This window comes from Narcine bancroftii, chromosome 5, assembly GCF_036971445.1.
Source record: "Narcine bancroftii isolate sNarBan1 chromosome 5, sNarBan1.hap1, whole genome shotgun sequence".
NCBI classification, from domain to species: Eukaryota; Metazoa; Chordata; class Chondrichthyes; order Torpediniformes; family Narcinidae; genus Narcine; species Narcine bancroftii.
The window spans coordinates 62,761,866-62,779,879 of record NC_091473.1 but is presented as its reverse complement, the minus strand read 5'-3'; the positions used below and the strand labels follow the sequence as shown (position 1 = coordinate 62,779,879).

Genomic DNA, 18,014 nt, shown 5'->3' with positions numbered 1-18,014 from the left:
AACCCGGCTTCAAAATGGGGTTTTCAATAAGCCTGCCAGCTTGCCATGTTGCAGCCTCAAATGCTACTGTAGAACTCACTTTTCTCTCTCTCTCTCTGAGAAGAAACCCATTTTCTTTTAGCTCTCCTTGTAAAAACCAGAACCCCTCCCAAGATTCCAAATCCAATCATGAAAGATCTTTATCAGACTTGAGCCTGGATTTCTCCATTTGCACTTGCTTTTGAAATTTCTTTCAAAGCAGTTCTATTGTCTCTTGCAAAGCCACTGGTCCTGCACGTCTGGCTTCAGCAAAAGCTCTTGCAAAGCCACTGGTCCTGCATGTCTGGCTTCAGCAAAAGCTCTTGCAAAGCCACTGGTCCTGCATGTCTGGCTTCAGCAAAAGCTCTTGCATTTTAAATAAGATGTGAAGTGTAAGTATCTGTTTGTGATGAACACTAACCCCCCCCACCACAATCTATCTCTTTTAAAGACATAGTTATATATAATATATCACCCATAACAATAAGTTTAAAACTATTGGAAAGAAATGTGCTCCTGTTGCGGTTTTCTTGTCCCTTTTCTTTTTCTTTAGTCTGTAGAAGTATGGGGGGGGGGGGGGAAGAGGTGGGAGGAGGTTTTTCTATTTTTGTTTTCCTGTCTTGTATATGAAATACCACATGTATTTGGATTGTTTGAAATATTGTGATATGTTTGTTCAGTGGTTTTATATTAAATAAAATTATATATTAAAAAAAACAAAGGTACTAAGAGTGCCTGAGATCCAGGAATCCACGGGTAGTCAAGACACACTTGGAGCCTGCATGTAAGATTGCCAGAAGTCATAGATCATAATGTACATAAAGAATAGTTTCACTGTTGTTCTTCTTAGTAGCATGGTCTCAGAAGAAAATGAGTAAAAACCTGTTTACTCAGAGTATTCAGCAATTATTAGCATGGAAAAAGGCCCTTTGGCTCAACTTGCTCAGGCCAACTAAAATGTCCCACCTGCATGCATTTGTCCTACATCTCTCTAAACCTATCCTATCCATGTGTCTGTCCAAAGTTTTCTTAAATGTTACAATTGGACCTGCCTCAACCACCTCTTCAGGCAGCCTGTTTCATGCACCCTTCAGCCTCTGTGTAGAAATGTTCTCAAACTACTGGAGATAAATTTTGCATTTGCACATTTTGATGGAGATGTTTGGGCAAATATAAATCCCACCATAATGTCCAAGATCAGTTTTACCAAAGGGCACTAAAACTATTCGAGCTGCATGCAAAGCTGCCCGACTCTGAGTTATATCCAGTTTCAAAGGCTCAGCAAAGTTTTTTTTCATTGGAGATGGTTAATTTGTTAATATCCTTGTTTCTCAGTTTGCATTTTAATCTGGTTTAGTCTTTGTGTTATAATGTTTCGCTATCATATTAAGATTTTGCTCATTGTTTCAGTGAGTATATATGCTTTATATAACCAGTCCAGTTGAGTAGGTTGCATTTCACTGATCAAGGATTGTGAAATGCTTCTGTGGAATCTAGGGAGAAGGGAAGGGCAGCAGCTGACTCAATATGCAACAGGTGCAAAGATCAGATCGAAGCTTCCATATATAGCTGATACTAACTTTAGAAGCAAGATCAAGTTACCTTTAACAAAGTCCACAATTTGTAGAGTATTGAGCTTTTAACAATTCAGTTGCATGAGATTCTATTCAAGGCATAGGAATTAGTTAGATTACAATAATGCAAGAAAATAGGAATAGGCCACTAGGCATTTCAAATCAGCTCCATCATTCAATATGATCATGGTTGATCTGTGATGGCCTCAACTCCTCTTTGCCTCCAGTTCCAATCACCCATAATTCTTCAATCTTTCAAATATTATCAACCTCCACCTTAAGCATATCTAATGATTTGGCCGCCATCACCCTTGGGGGCAAAGAATTCCAAAGATTAACTACTTTCTAAGAATAGATCTTTCTCCACACCTCAATTTTAAATAACTGGTGGTAAGTGATTAAAAGGAATTGTAATGGAATTGTTACCTTGCGGAACTCAGGTCTTGACCGGTGGCTCTGACATCCACCACCACTAAGTGCTTTAGGAGGTTGGTCTTGGTTCACATTATCTTAAACCTTCCAGTGTTCCTTGACCCATTCAAACAGGTCCATGTCAGATATCATCTCCCTGGCCTAACAATGGGCCCTGGAACACCTAGACACCGACCTCAGACTATGGTTTATCAACTACAGATCCACCTTCAATACTATAGTTCCCTGAAAACTGCCCCAAACTTCAAGAAATTGGCCCCAGTACTCCTCTCTGCAACTGGATCCTTGACTTCCTGTTTAATAGACCACAAGCAGTGAAGACTGATATATCTGTTCCTCCTACTCAACATCAATGCCCTGCAAGATGTGTATTCACCTGCCTATTATATTCCCTAAACACCTACAACTGAATACCACTGATGCTGATGACAGCACAGTTGTAAGTCACATTAAATAAATGATGAGACAGAAGACAGGAAGGATATTGAAAGCCTTGAGCCCTGGTGCTAAGATAACAACCTTTCTCTCAATCTTAGCAAGAGAAAGGAGATGATTGTGAACTTCAGGAAAAGTTCACATCAATGGTGCTAAGTTGTTGATAAATATGGATCAACAGGTTTTGTTAAAAATAGACAAACTTCAGAAAATATAATAAGGTTATTAAGTATAATTCATTTAGCACAAAAGAAAAAAGGACTTAAATATAGCAATGGCTTTAGATGCAGATAAAGCTTTTGATAAATTAGAATGGGATTTTTTAATTTAAAGTTTTGAGTAAATTTGGTTTTGGATCAAATTTTATAAATTGGATTAAAGCTCTATATAAATATCCTAAGGCTAAAGTAATAACTAATGGACAGGTATTTCAATCATTTAATTTAACAAATCGAGTAGACCTTTATCACCAGCTTTGTTTGCTTTGGCTATTGCAGTCTTTTCACAAAGGATTCGTACTGAAAGGATTTGTAATAAATCAGACCGAATACAAGATTAGTTTATTCACAGATGATGTGCTAATGCATTTAACTCAACCACAACTATTATTACCTTGACTTTACAATCAGATGACAGAATATGGAAAAGTTTCAGGATATAAAATAAACTGGAACAAAAGTGAGGTTATGGAATTGGTACAGGGAGTGGGGGGGGGGGGGTTACTCACAATTTCAAAAAGATATTCAATTTAAACGGACAGATAAAATTAAATATTTAGTTTTATGTACTGATAATAATTTAAATAATGGAATATAATTTGTATATTTTTTTCAAGAAAATAGATGAAGATTTAAAGTGCGTAAATTTACCTATTACTTTAATTGGAAGAGTCAATTGTATTAAAATTAATATTTTTCCAAGAATTCAATATTTTTTCAGACTTTATTTCCATACCTCAAAGATCTTTTCAGGATTTAAATGAACAAGTTAGAACATTTCTTTGAAGGGAAAATGGCAAGAAAATCTTGAGAAAAATTAACATGGAAATATGAATTAGGCGATTACAACTTCCTAATTTTAGGAATTATTATAAAGCAACATAATTAAAATTTCTTGTTCCTTTATTTGGGAAAATTAAACCATCATGGCTCAAAATTTAATTAAACAAGGTTGGAGAAACTATACCTGAAAAATTTATTTATAAATGGGAGCAGAGGTTGATGACACTTGATAGAGATGCTCTAATACTGAAACATTTGCTCAAAATTTGGTATAAAATTAAATTAGAAATTGATGGAAATCTTTTATCATTAAAAAATGCCATTAATTAATCCTCTTAATTTTTTCAAAAGATTATCCTTTTTATGAATATTTGGAATAATAAAGGAATTTCTAAATTAGGAGATTGTTATGATAATGATAGGCTGATATCATTTGATCAATTAAAAATTAAGTATGATATTTCTCACAAACACTTTTTGTTATTTTCAATTAAGAGCATTTAAGAGAGAAATTAAGATCTGATATGATTTTAAAAGATCTTATAAATTTAGCACAGTTAATTGTGGATGGAATGGCTAAAAAATTTATTTCAATAGCATAAATGATGTTACAAGAAAATGAACCTAAATTAGGTTTGTTTATGTCAAAGCAAATATGGGAACAAGATTTAAGAATATCAATAGACCAACAGGTTTGGCAAGATTTATGTAAAGAAGTTGTGTCTAATACAATTAATGTAAGATATAGATTACTTCATTACAACATTTTACATCAATTTTATATTACGCCTCAGAAATGTTTTAGATGAAAATCGGATACATCGGATAAATGTTTTAGATGTGGAAAGGATCTTGGAACTTTTATTCATTCTACATCACACATGTCAAACTCTGGCCCGGTATAGCGCATGCACAGCTAATACTATAAATCCCAGAATGCATTGGCGTCAGCCCGCTAATCGCCCCCACCTCCTCTGTTTACGTTGCAGGGTCTCACCATGGACTCTGGTTTTGGGGCCTGGCCGGTGTCAGGGGAAGCCAAGGCCGCTTCCCAGCGCCCGGAACCGGAGGCCTCGGGCCTGACCTCGCCAGGACCATTGCCCACTCCCCCTCCCTGCCGCAGGTCGACCCGCGACTCATGGTGACGGGGCCGCTGATCCGCCGAGATGCCGCCCTGCAGCGAGAGCCGATGCCCCCGCACTGTCGTTGTCCAACCCGATCGCCCGCAAACCCCGCCCTCCCGCACACAGGCCTGAGTAAGGATTATGAACTTTAATCTCAGGATAAAACGATCTTCCAATAGTTTCATGTCACAGTGATAAATATATTCCTGGTTAAAAATGGTCCTGCACCTGGATACAAGCTCATTAGGTATAAAACTTGAAAAGTGTGTAAATCAAAGGATATCTGTACCAATGGAAAAAGGGCATGGCAAATAACCCTGCTAGAGTTCATGCCCACAATCAGTCACCCATTTGATTGTTTCAGGAATCATGTTATTCTCCCACATTCTCAATAGCCCTCAGATTTTACTATTCGACAGCACACTAGCAACATTTGACAAATCCTCTACAGAGAAATATTATTTATTGAATATTTTATTTCTCATTTGTTAATGCTTCTGGAAAGAGTTTATCAAAATATTATTAAACATTTATTTTAATAAGAAAAAGTTTAACATTATATATGTTGAAAGAAGAGAAAACATGCAGATGTTGTTGAAAATTTTCAATAAATATTTAGTTCGGCCCACAACTTAGTCCAAGTTTTTAATTTTGGCCCTCCGTGAATTTGAGTTTGACACCCCTGTTCTACATGGTCTTGTTCAAAGGTTAAACCTTTTTGGATTTACATTAGTAAGTTCTTACAACGAATTGCTGTGTTGTTTTTCCATTAAATCTTGAATTATTGTTGATGGGAAATATTGAGAATATAACTCCTAAATTATCTATCAGGTTTTAAATTGAAATTTGTTAAATTAGTTTAGGTAATAGCAAGGAAATGTATTGCTGTTAATTGAAAATCAGATGCTTCCTTAACAATAGGAAGGTGGCAATATAGAAATTCAAAGTTGTATCCCTTTAGAAAAAAAATTACATATAATTTGAGGAGTAAATATTCTGTATTTTTACAAGTTTGGAGCCAGTATGCTCAAATAATGTGATTAAAATTATAAATAGTTTCTTTGAATCTTCCAAACCGGTGAAGTTTTCCCTGAAATTGAGTAGGGCTTTATGAGAAAAATGTTTTCTTTGAGATCCTAGAACATCCTCCAAAGCAATCAAAATCTATATATATAGCTATGTTATTATGTATTTTAGATTTAGGTTTTAGTTTAGTAGGGTTGGTAAGAATGCGGGGGGTGGGGTGGGAAGGGATTAGTTGTTTTTTTTTAAACTCTTTTTTCTTACTTTTATTTATTATATATATTCATCAACATATTGTAATTATTATTATTGTAATTTATGATTTGGTAATTGATGTCATATATGTGTTGATTTTAAATATTCAAAAAATGATGCTAAGGTGGAAACTATAGATAGCTTCAAATCCTTTGGGAATCAGCATTTCCATTGACCTGACCATTTCACGGAGACAGTGGAAAAAAAAAATATTTTTTTAAAAACTCCCTCAGAAGGCTGTGCAAGTTGAACATGCCCCCCTGGACCCTTAACAACTTGTACAGGTGCTCCATTGAAAGCATCCTAGCTGGATGCATCGCAGCATGTGGGACTGCTCTGTGCAAGATTGGAAGAAACTGCAGAAGATGGTGAATGCAGTTCAGGAAAAAAAGTCACAATCTCTCTTCAATCCATCAATACTATCTACACCTTGCTGCTTGGGAAAGGCAGGACCCATCCCTGCCCTACTCTCTTCTTCCTCATTCCATCAAAGAGAAGTGTTGGACAGGGGTGGGGGGTGTGAAGGCACTATTTTAAATCAAGCCCCTCCCCAGTATTATCGATCCCTGACATTTATCGACCCCCTGGACGGTCCCATTGGCCCCTGGGGGTCAATATCGTCTACTTTGAAGGCCCTTATTTTCAAGTAAAAAAAAACAGAAATGGTGGAGGAACTCAGCAGATCTTGCAGCATCCATTGGAGGTCATTTCAGGCCTGAGCCCTTCTTCAAGGAATGAGCCAAAAGCAGGCAAGCACCTGAATTAAAACACTGGGGAGAAGGGAAGAATGGGCAGGGGAGCAATACAGACCCATAGACAAAACAAACAACATATCATCCTCTGCCATTTCTGCATGAATCCCTCCACCAAACACATCTTGCCTTCTCTCCTCTTTGCTTTCTGCATGAATCACTCCCTCATTCACTCCTCCTTTCCCTCAAACCACCCTCTTGGCACCTATTCCTATAACAGGTGCTCCACTTGTGTCCATACCTCCTCCCTCATCACAATGCGGGGCCCCGAACAGCCCTTCCAAGTGAAGCAACATTTCGCATGCAAATCTTCAGGGGTCATCAACTGCATCCAGTGCTCCTGTAGCATTCTCCTTTACTTCTGCAGACTGGGAAGATTGCTTCATTGAGCAATATCAGGTCCCTCCCAATGACCATATCCCATTCCCTTGCTTGTCTGTCCATGGTGTCATGCACTGTCAGAATGAGACCATCCGCAAATGGGAGAAACACCTTCATATTCTGTCTTAGCACCATGCAACCGGATAGCATTAACGGCTCCATTTTCCACCACCTCTCCCTATGTCTCTTTCCCTCTCGCTCTGTCTCTCCCAAGTCTGCTCTCAGAGAAGCCACCCCAAGCAATGCTGACATTTTCTCTCTGTTATCCAGAGCTAATTAACACCTTTAATCTGTTGGTCTATACTCCTCCCCCTCCCATTTTTCCCTTCTCCCTATTTTTTTACGCATACCTTGAAGAAGAGGTCAGACCCAAAACGTCGGCTACATATCGTTACTGCCTGTGAACGCTGCGTGACCTGCTGAATTCCTCCAGTATTTCCGTGTTTTTACTATCATCACAGCGTTGTCTTTCAACTCCTGCCCCCCCCCCCATCGAATCATGACGATGACGTCGCTGGAATAAGTCCGATCACTGCAGCGGGAGGCAAGGAGAGCTATTCTCGCGAGAGTTTGATGAGCCCTACGCGCAGGAACGGCCAACAGTGGCGTACAGAACGCTACTAACGGTTGCCCGGAGGAAGGCGGGGAGCCCAATATCGTGGTGGTGGGGGGGTAGAAGTCCGGTCGGCGGCATGCGGACCGACAGGTAGGTTGATCACCCGCGGCAGATTGAGTACCGGACTTCGCAGCGAAACGGAACCGCTGCAGCCGGCCGGCAGAGCAGGCCAGAGCCCGGGAAGCAGAACTGCAGTCTCGTTGGCCCGGCTGATCCGTAGGGGAGTGGTCAGGCCCGGCTTGGATTGTGTCCCGGGCAGGTCCTTCAAACCGAACCGCAGGTCAGAATCCGGTGCCAAAGTCCTTGGGCGTGTATTGACCCCGGAGGCCAGATCCTGTGCGCCAGGCCAGGCCAGGCCGAGCCGACCACTGAGACTCAGCGTTTCTGTCGCCCTCTTCACAGCTTCGAACGTTTCCTAGCACCCAGCAGTAAGACCACCCTGTGGCAGAGTTCCTGGCATAATGTAGGGCAACACGATAGTCAATTTATTCCACAGCAAGTGTCCATGGCATCATTGCGGTAATTGCCCAATACTTGCGTCTCTTCTTGAGATCAACTCAGTGCCCTATACGAGTAGACGTGTGTGTTATTCCTATGAGGTTCGGAGCAGAAAAATAGTGACTTTGGCCTTCAGATTTCCGGAGCACTCCTCTGCTGTAAGTTTACCTGGTCTCTTTTTTAATTTTTATGAATTCGCAGCAATTGATTACAATGGTCAATATTGTTACTTATTAGAATGACGAGGTGAATTTGGTTTTCTCATTGCAATTCCTTTATTGTGTTCATTGGGTTATTCTTGGAAAACTCCGTTTTGGATTTTATTTTTGGATCAATTTGAACGTTCACCTTTTTCTTTCATTTCAAGGGTGATTAGGATGATTGTTGCTGTACAAGTTCACTGAGGTTATTAATTCTTGTTAGATCACATTTGGAGTTGATTTCTTCTGTCACGGTGAAGCAAAAGTCATGACTTTCAAGTGTTATATGACGTGTTGTTTTAGTAATGAAGAAAAGGAATGCGAAAACAAATCCGGATATCTTGGGTAATGGAAAACTTAGTCAAATAGGTTGGTTTTAACAGTGACTTTAAGGAGTAGCTGGAATAGATTGAGTAATAAATTTATGAGTGTATATATATAAAAAAACACTTGGTGTGAGTATGAGCTGGCAATGTACTTAGGCTGAGCAATATTCAGCTGAAAGCAGCTGCAGAAATAAAGATCAGGTTTTAAATGACAACAGTATATCAGGAGACAAGAAATCATGGTGGTATGGAAAAGGACTGTAACAAAATTTTAAGTTTCTATTGAGGATACAGCATTGGTGACTGACCAAAATAGTGAAATAATTATGTTTAATAATGGGAGCAGTGTCAAGAATATTTCAGAAATTAAGCAGCTAAAGTTGGTCGATCTGAGTGATATTTCTCATCTGGATGAAATGATGACAATTGCAGAATTTTTAAAAAGAACTCTCCGCCAATAGAATGGTGAAGCAGCAGAGATTTTTTGTATGTGTATGAATTGTCATGCCTGTATTTAAGAAAATACAGAACACCGATGTGTGATGCAAAAAGAAACGTGGTTTTGCTTGATTATCCTTCACCATGAAGATGTCTTGAATCCATGAACCGCTGATTTTTGTGTAATTGAAGCATAACATTCCAAGAGGTCTTAGCAAAGTAGATATGGGGAAGATGTTTATCTTGGCTTGAAAAACACAGCCACAAAATATGGGAAGAAGAGATGTTTTTCAACTCAGAACATAAGACTTTGCAGTTCTTGGTAGAGGCACATGTGGCTTTTGATCCTAAAAATGGTGTTGAGGTGGAAAATTGGTCATGATTTTGTTCAGTGGTAGAGAAGACTTGGGGAACTGAATGGCCAATTCCTTCTCCTTTGCTTTATGTTCTTGTTATTCTTGTATGAAGTTCATGGTTTTTTTTTTTTGTTGGGCTTGTTTGTTACAATCTTAAATGTATTCAGTATAGTGTGCACCAGAATCTTGCCTATATTATACGGAACATCACTATAACTGTGCAGCAGTTAATCATTCTAGTGGTCATGTCATCTGTTGCCATTTCCTGGGAACACTGACAAACTTTACATAGATGAATGAAATGCTCTTTTAATCATGAGCTATATTTGTCTTTTATCCATAATTGTTTACATTGCACACTATCTCATGGAGCAGTGGCTCAATCCCTGCATCTAGCTTTGTATTTTTGAGCAATGAAATTGTTATGTTTGAATTTTCAAAGTTAGTTCTTGGTTTTTCCCCTTGTGTAGATCACTGGTTGGTCTTCATCTGTTGCCGTTCTTGACTGCAGTGTCCTTTTAACTTTTAAACAAAACTGTTGTCATTACTTTCTAGAAGTTTGGTTTGTCACTGTTTATCTGATTTAACAAGTCTGTATTTTCTAGAATAGTACTTCACTTGTGTTCTGTGGAATACTTAGTTGGTGGGTTTGTTGTAGGTGCAATATAATAATGACAAATATTGAATAATTTTTAAAAATGAAAAAACAAGCTTGTAACTTTACTGATGAAAAACACTAAAAAAAAAAAATTTTTTGGAGTAATTATTGGGGACATGACGAAGATCTTTGCATCATCACTAGTGACAAGAAAGGTCCCAGAAGATTGCAGAGTAGCTAATGCTCTATCTTGTGCAAGAAGGGGAAACAAGAATAATCTGAGAAATTGTAGGCCAGTAAGTATCATATCATTAGTTGGGAAACTATTGGAAATGATGCTTAAGGATAGGATTTGTGCATATTTGGAAAATCTTGGTCAGATTCGGGACAGTTAGCATGGCTTTGTGGAGGCAGGTCATGTCTTGTTACTTGACTGAATTTGTTTTTATGAGGAGGTGACAGATGGGTAGGGCAGTGGATGTTGTCTACATGGACTTTATTAAGGTGTTTGACAAGAATGGAAAAAATAGGAGGGGAGGTTTGGCAAGTTTGCAGATGATTTGAAGACTGGAGTTGTGGACAATGTAGAGGGTATTCAAAGATTATAAAAGGATATAGATGAGTTACAGATATGGGGAGATAGTTTATTGCCAGTAAGTGTGAGGTATTGCAGATTTGGGGGTCAAATGCAAAGTGAATGTATTCTGTAAATGACAAGATTCTTAAAACTATTAATGTGCAGAAGTGACCACACAAGTCGATAGGGTGGTAAAGAAGGTGTATTGTTGGCTTGCCTTCACTGGGTCAAGCATTGATATAAAAGTAAGGAGGTCACTTTGAGTCTACATGAAACTTCGTTTCGGCTGCACTTGTACAAATTGTACTTGTATGTAATTATGATCACCCCATTACTGGAAAGATGAAGGATTTGGAAATTTTACAAAAATGTTACCTGGTTAGAGGGTATGAGTTATGAGGAGGGATTGGGCAAATTTCTGTTATTTTCAATCAAATGTAGGAGATGGAGTAGTAACATGATTGTCCACCATATCACTGCCTCTCATTTGTAAACGTCAATCAAAATTTTTTTACCCTGAGCCAAAAATGTGAAATGCCAGAGAACATGCATCCTGTTGCTGGTCTGGAAATGGGCTCCAGAGCTTGCCGGCAACTGACCCCCCACTCCCCCTCCCAACATATTGTTCATCTCCTTTATATTCCTGGCAAGATGAATGTCATTTCTAAACTGAAGTTTTTTCACTATCACTCATTACCCTACACTAGATCTTCCATCTTACCTGCGTTTAATTTTGATGCTTTATAGCAGAAAATGGCAGCTTGGTACTGCAGGTAACAAAAGAGAAAAGGTCTGATTTTTTTTTTGATGTGTAGAAAGAGAGCATTCCAAACATTGACTACACAGTCATGCCTCACTTAACATCCACAATACTTTTGTGAAATAGGACGTTATACGATTTGGACGTTGTGCAAACACCATAATTATATACTTGGCAAAACTATTTGGGATACTGTTGTGTACCTATAATTTTTTATATATATGTAACTAGGGATCAGTGTGGGGACTGACACGGGGCTATGGGCAGAGAGTGTGGCTGTGAGGTTTGATACAGGGCTGTGGGGTCAGTGTGTAAACCGAAACAGGGCTGTGGGCAAAGTGTGGAGCAGTGGGATCAGTATGGGGACCGACCCAGGACTGCGGGGGGCGGACCGACCCAGGACTGCGGGGGGCGGACCGACCCAGGACTGCGGGGGGCGGACCGACCCAGGACTGCGGGGGGGCGGACCGACCCAGGACTGCGGGGGGGCGGACCGACCCAGGACTGCGGGGGGGGCGGACCGACCCAGGACTGCGGGGGGGCGGACCGACCCAGGACTGCGGGGGGGGCGGACCGACCCAGGACTGCGGGGGGGCGGACCGACCCAGGACTGCGGGGGGGCGGACCGACCCAGGACTGCGGGGGGGCGGACCGACCCAGGACTGCGGGGGGGCGGACCGACCCAGGACTGCGGGGGGGCGGACCGACCCAGGACTGCGGGGGGGCGGACCGACCCAGGACTGCGGGGGGGCGGACCGACCCAGGACTGCGGGGGGGGCGGACCGACCCAGGACTGCGGGGGGGCGGACCGACCCAGGACTGCGGGGGGGCGGACCGACCCAGGACTGCGGGGGGGCGGACCGACCCAGGACTGCGGGGGGGCGGACCGACCCAGGACTGCGGGGGGGCGGACCGACCCAGGACTGCGGGGGGGCGGACCGACCCAGGACTGCGGGGGGGCGGACCGACCCAGGACTGCGGGGGGGCGGACCGACCCAGGACTGCGGGGGGGGCGGACCGACCCAGGACTGCGGGGGGGCGGACCGACCCAGGACTGCGGGGGGGGGCGGACCGACCCAGGACTGCGGGGGGGCGGACCGACCCAGGACTGCGGGGGGGCGGACCGACCCAGGACTGCGGGGGGGCGGACCGACCCAGGACTGCGGGGGGGCGGACCGACCCAGGACTGCGGGGGGGCGGACCGACCCAGGACTGCGGGGGGGCGGACCGACCCAGGACTGCGGGGGGGCGGACCGACCCAGGACTGCGGGGGGGCGGACCGACCCAGGACTGCGGGGGGGCGGACCGACCCAGGACTGCGGGGGGGCGGACCGACCCAGGACTGCGGGGGGGCGGACCGACCCAGGACTGCGGGGGGGCGGACCGACCCAGGACTGCGGGGGGGCGGACCGACCCAGGACTGCGGGGGGGCGGACCGACCCAGGACTGCGGGGGGGCGGACCGACCCAGGACTGCGGGGGGGCGGACCGACCCAGGACTGCGGGGGGGCGGACCGACCCAGGACTGCGGGGGGGCGGACCGACCCAGGACTGCGGGGGGGCGGGCCGACCCAGGACTGCGGGGGGGCGGACCGACCCAGGACTGCGGGGGGGCGGACCGACCAGTTTGGGTGTACAATTTTCTAAATTGCTGCGGACTTGCTCACGGCAACTGAATAATTATGGGACCAAGCGGTCGGACATTGCCTGAACGGATATTAGGCGGCACATTACTGTTTATTATTAGATTCTCTTATGAGAATGTTTGTTGGAGCAGAAATCCCTATATTATTTTGTATCCAGCGTTGCTTTCTGTCAATTAGTTGAAAGAGAAACTTGGTCATCTGCCATGATTGGTTCAATGCCTGTGCATTATCACCAGTTGCTGGAAAGTACTGATGAATTTGTGGCAAGCTTCTTTGGGGTCTGACTGACACACAAATTTAGGTTGTATTGTTTTGCACTGGCATCCAAATATTTAGCTTGCAGAGATAAGATTCCAAGATTTTGTTTCCTAGGTGACTGTTTCATGACCGTTTAACCTTTGGTTTCTTTTTTCGTGGGGCAATGACATTAAATTATACAATGAAACCCTGATTTTTAACGTGAATTCAGATAGAGACTTGGGCGTCAGGCTCCCGGGCAAGAGGCGGGGCGTTGGGAAAAACACGGCAGCTGCAAATACAGACGCACATGGGTTTGTCCTCGGCCGTTCCGATACTTCAAACACAAGTACTGAATCGTTGGATCAGGCAAGTGTGTCCTCGCATTGCAGAAAGATTCGAAACACGACGACGCAGAAGTGTCTCAACCTAGCGAGGGGCGAGTTCGCCTGTCTGCTACTTGTTATTCTGACCGACATTGGGGCTGAGTTGCAAGTGGTCCTTCGAAACGCATTCAAACATGCTGCTGAGCAGCGTTAAGCTGTGAGTGTTCAGCGTCGTACACTTTGTTTCCTGCAAGTGAAATTTCTGGTTTACTGAAAAATAATTTCTTTTAATTTAAACTAACAACAATGATTTATTGAAACCATAATTTAGTGTGACCCCGCTTTTTCGCGATGAAATTTTATGCCCCCCAAAGATCGCGTTATAACGGGGCCACACTATATTACTAAATGTTTCGTTTTTCTCCAAGTTCATTTTAAATGTTGTGCTATCTCAATTCCGCCCCCCCCAAAAAAAAAAGTTTTGAAGAGCCAACTAATCTGATAGGACAGGGAGTAAAAAGTTACCTTTTCAGCATCTTCAACGCTTTCAGGATGTGGTCTGGAACTTGAAATTGATGAAAAGCCAGAAAAAAAACTATAGTTTCTATAAAAATGAAATAAGTGAGCATTACTGTGATATAGCAGGTGGAGCAACCATCTTGAGTTTCAGTAACCCAGTTCTGTTCCTGACCTCCAATGCTGAATGTGTGGAGTTGCACATTTTCCAGCTGCCTCAGTTTTCCTTGTCATCCCATAGATGTGTGTCTTGGTAGATTCATTAAATGTTGTTGATTAGCTGTACATTGCTCCCTATCATACCAGAATATTTTGCATCTTGAAATGTTGTTTCCTGTCCCACCTTTGTAACAACCATGTTAGTGTTGTATTCCAATGTGTTGATCAACACTAAAATTAATCTGTTTTACTCGTCAGACTCCGTGCATTTCTTTCACTGAATGATTTCCTCCCTCCTATTTTCCCACCCCCATGCACCACCCCTCTTTTGTCTCCTGCCCACTACATTTATTCTGTGAATTGGCTCCCTGCCAATTTACTTGATTCTTTCCCTAAATAACCCAGAAAATATACCTACAAGAATTCTGTATAGTTTCTCACTTTCTTGTTTGGGTCCAACTCCCCCAGGAGCTGTCCCAGTGATTCAGAAATCTTAGTGTCCGTGCTCCTAACTTTAGTCACACATTCATCTGACCTATCCTCCAATTCCTAGGTGGCATTGAAACTAATCCAGCAATGATAATTTTAGATGTCCTGCTCTTTACTCACCTCCATAAATTCATACTGCAGCACTTCTACAAGCCTGCCATTTAGACCTCTGGCTGTTTATTCTCCCCTTTTTAAAATTGCCCTGCAACAATTTTGTAACACTTTAGCCCCTTTCAAACTTGCAAGTGATATCTGGAATTAACAGCCAATTGGCCTTTAAAGTCCCTCGTGTGAAAGCAAAATCAGCTCCACGCTGGTGCCAGATGACATAATCTCACGCCAGTGATTGACGGCCTCAACCCCTAGTCTGCAGATGCCGGCATTGCAATTGGGTAATTGCATGTGGATTGAAAGGACCCAGGTTTTTGCACGAGTTCAGGAACGTGAAGGAAGAAAAGATTAAAATGAAGATATAAACTTTGCCATGGGCAAGTTGCAGCGAGAGAGAGGAAATAAATAACAATAGCGGACAATTTTTAAATAGTGTGGGGAAATTGGTAGTGCTATAGTGCACAATTTATAAAGACGGGGGGGGGGGGGGGGGGAAGCAATGGTGGACCTGACTTCCCAGAATCCAGTGCAGCGGAGAAACCCCTTAATAATGCTCCATGCATGCAGCCGGCAATATAGCCCTTTCTCTGCCGCATGGAATTCTGGGAAGGCAGGTCTGCCATCACTTTTTCCCGTGGTATTTATAAATTGTATGGAATAATGCTACCAATTTTCCCACGCTGTTTAAATTGTACATGATAGTGCTACGAACTTTCCCATGCTGTTTAGAAATTGTCTGCTATTGCTATTTATTACTACCACTTTCCCTTCTAAAGGTTTCTATAGGTCAGCACAACAACAACAGGAGCTAAAGGGCTCATACTGTGCTGTACATAAAGCTTAAATATGTTATAATTAGGCATGATTAATTTTGTTCAAATACAAGATCATAATACATTGATCAGGATTTAGGCCAGGTCCACCATCACTCGATGTGCCATGATGTCACTAGTAAAAGATAAAACAGTCCTAACCCCGGGATGGCTCCTTACAAGTGTGAAAATGTTCAATGTCCCAGTTAGGAGTGGTCAAGTGTGAAAAGCCAAACCCCCATTCTTAGCCCAGAACACTGAATGGCCAATTTATTGGGATGCAAGTATGAAAGGGGCTTTTGGCACCAGTGAGGAAATCCACTATGTTGGATACAAAAATGCTTGTTTGTTTCCTTTCTTGTGTTTCCTGCCACAATTACCCTTGAACTTTTGCTCCTCTCACCTTGTGCAACTAAGTTAAGTGCAGTGTTGTGATCTTGTCTCTGACTGAACTCATTCACTTGAACTCTAAAGCCGTTTTGGAGTGAAATGCAATCGATCTGCCTGTCTCCTTTGCCCGATGGTCGTCCAATCCATGCTATTTAATTCACTGATACTTTTTCTGAGATTCTCATCTTGAAGTTCAGTTCTTTACACTGGAGCTTCTGTTGGGAGTGTGTGCTGGATGACATGAATCCTTGATAATTGATGGTGCTCTCCCATAGCAGCATTCCCCATAGCTGTCCTCGATGGTGGAAAGGGGCTCGGGGTACTGATGTCCAATGTCAGTGTTTCATGTCATACTAAACCTCCACAAACTCCTGAGGAAGTGGAGGTGCTGGCGAGGTTTCTCCACTATGCCATTAGTGTGTTGAGACAAGGAATGATCCTCTGAGATGGTGACTACCAAGAACTTAAAAGTCTAGATTCTTTTATAGTCATGTAATAAAACAGAAAATGTAAAATTACACAAAATTTTCTTGAGTCTGCAGTAAGCCAGACCTAAGACTTGCCATCAGCAGATACTACCTGATGCTCCTTACATTCAGAGAAAGAGAAGCAAAAGAAAGTCTGCCCCAGAGTCACTGAGTGTCCATGGATTTGTCTCCCACAGCCATTAGTCCAAACCATTGGCAACCCGAGCTCCAGATCTAAACCTTTGACACCAACAGTGAGCCTCAGCGTCCTTGACACACTCTCATATCTTGGTTTCAATGTCTAGTGCCACTTAAGCCAATTTCAAGCCAGTCTCAACAGCCCACAATCTGGTGCAAGTCCCTTGACTGCAGTCGCTAGCAGCTCACGGCCTGCATGGGTTCCTCGCCTCGAGTCACTAACAGTCCCTTCTGATTTGCTGCTGTAGTCATCATCTCATTCGTCGTTCCTCTGCTTCTCCTTCTCAAATAGGGGTGGTCTCCCTGTTTTCTGGTGCCCCTTTGCCAGTCCTCTGCTTTCCTGAAGTCTGCAACCTCTCATGGCCACTACCAAGCATGGGTGGTGCCGACTTGGGCCCAAACCCACGGTCGCAGGATTTTAAAGTAAATCAAAGTTGTCTCCTTTAACAGGCTGTGTGGCAGTCAGACTGAGCGGTTGGACCCTGTGGGGAGGGTTCGCTCTGCAGGTCTGCACAGCAGCTCCAGCAGGGACACTGTTTTTTCTTTTGCATATTAATTTTCAAGTTCTAGAAATCCTTGGTGATTCAGGCAATTATTGTCTAAAGTGATTGTGTAGATTTCCAGTATTTATCATTCTCATGGCTTTTATCCTTGATGTTTGAAGCAGTAGTGCACTATTAGAATAGTTGGCACATTGTAGAAGGTATACACCATGATGTGTTGCTGGAGGGGTGGAAGTTTAAAGCTATGATGCGAAGCCACAGTAATATGGGAAAATTGTAGTTAATCAGGTGAATCCAGGATATGGGAAAAAAATTGCAATAGTGTAGATCTTGGTTGTGAGCAGAGGAATCTAGGAGTGCAGGCACAGAGAGTGACGTCGCAGGTAGACAGTATGGTCAAAAGGGCTTTCAGCATGATGGCTTTCATCAGAATGTTGAGTATAGGACATGTTGCAGTTGGTGAGGCCCCATCTGGACTATTGCATCTAGATTTGGTCACTGTGCTGCAGGAAAAATGTTGGCAATCTGGAGAGGATACAGAGAAGATTTACAAGGATGTTGCCAGGAATTGCAGGACTGAGCTATAGGGAGAGGTTGAGCAGGTTAGGGGTTTACTCCTTGAAGTGTAGGAGGATGAGGGGTGATCACGTAGAGGTAAACAAAATCATGAGAGGAATAAATCGGATGAACATAGTGTCTTTGGCGCAGAGTAGAGGAAAAGGTAATCAGAGGACATTAGTTTAATGTGATGGGGGGAGAGATTTAAAGGGAACCTGAATGGTTTTTTTTATACAAAG

The 18,014-nt window shown here is 42.9% G+C and overlaps 2 protein-coding genes across 6 annotated transcripts in view; one reads left to right on the top strand and one right to left on the bottom strand.

The window, feature by feature from the left end:
• Positions 1–7,448, bottom strand: part of LOC138763444 (nucleus accumbens-associated protein 1-like) — a 74,817-nt gene extending 67,369 nt beyond the window's left edge. The window contains exon 1 of the mRNA XM_069937601.1: positions 7,346–7,448. The gene's annotated coding sequence lies outside the window, so the exon portion shown is untranslated. The remainder of the gene's footprint in view (positions 1–7,345) is intronic.
• Positions 7,449–7,586: 138 nt separating this feature from the next.
• cep350 (centrosomal protein 350) overlaps positions 7,587–18,014 on the top strand; it is a 237,025-nt gene continuing 226,597 nt past the window's right edge. For 4 of the 5 annotated variants that reach the window (XM_069937585.1, XM_069937584.1, XM_069937586.1 and 1 more), the window contains exon 1: positions 7,587–7,701. The gene's annotated coding sequence lies outside the window, so the exon portion shown is untranslated. Of the gene's footprint in view, positions 7,702–7,742; positions 8,268–18,014 lie in introns of those variants that run through there. The other variant, XM_069937582.1, reaches the window with a different exon arrangement.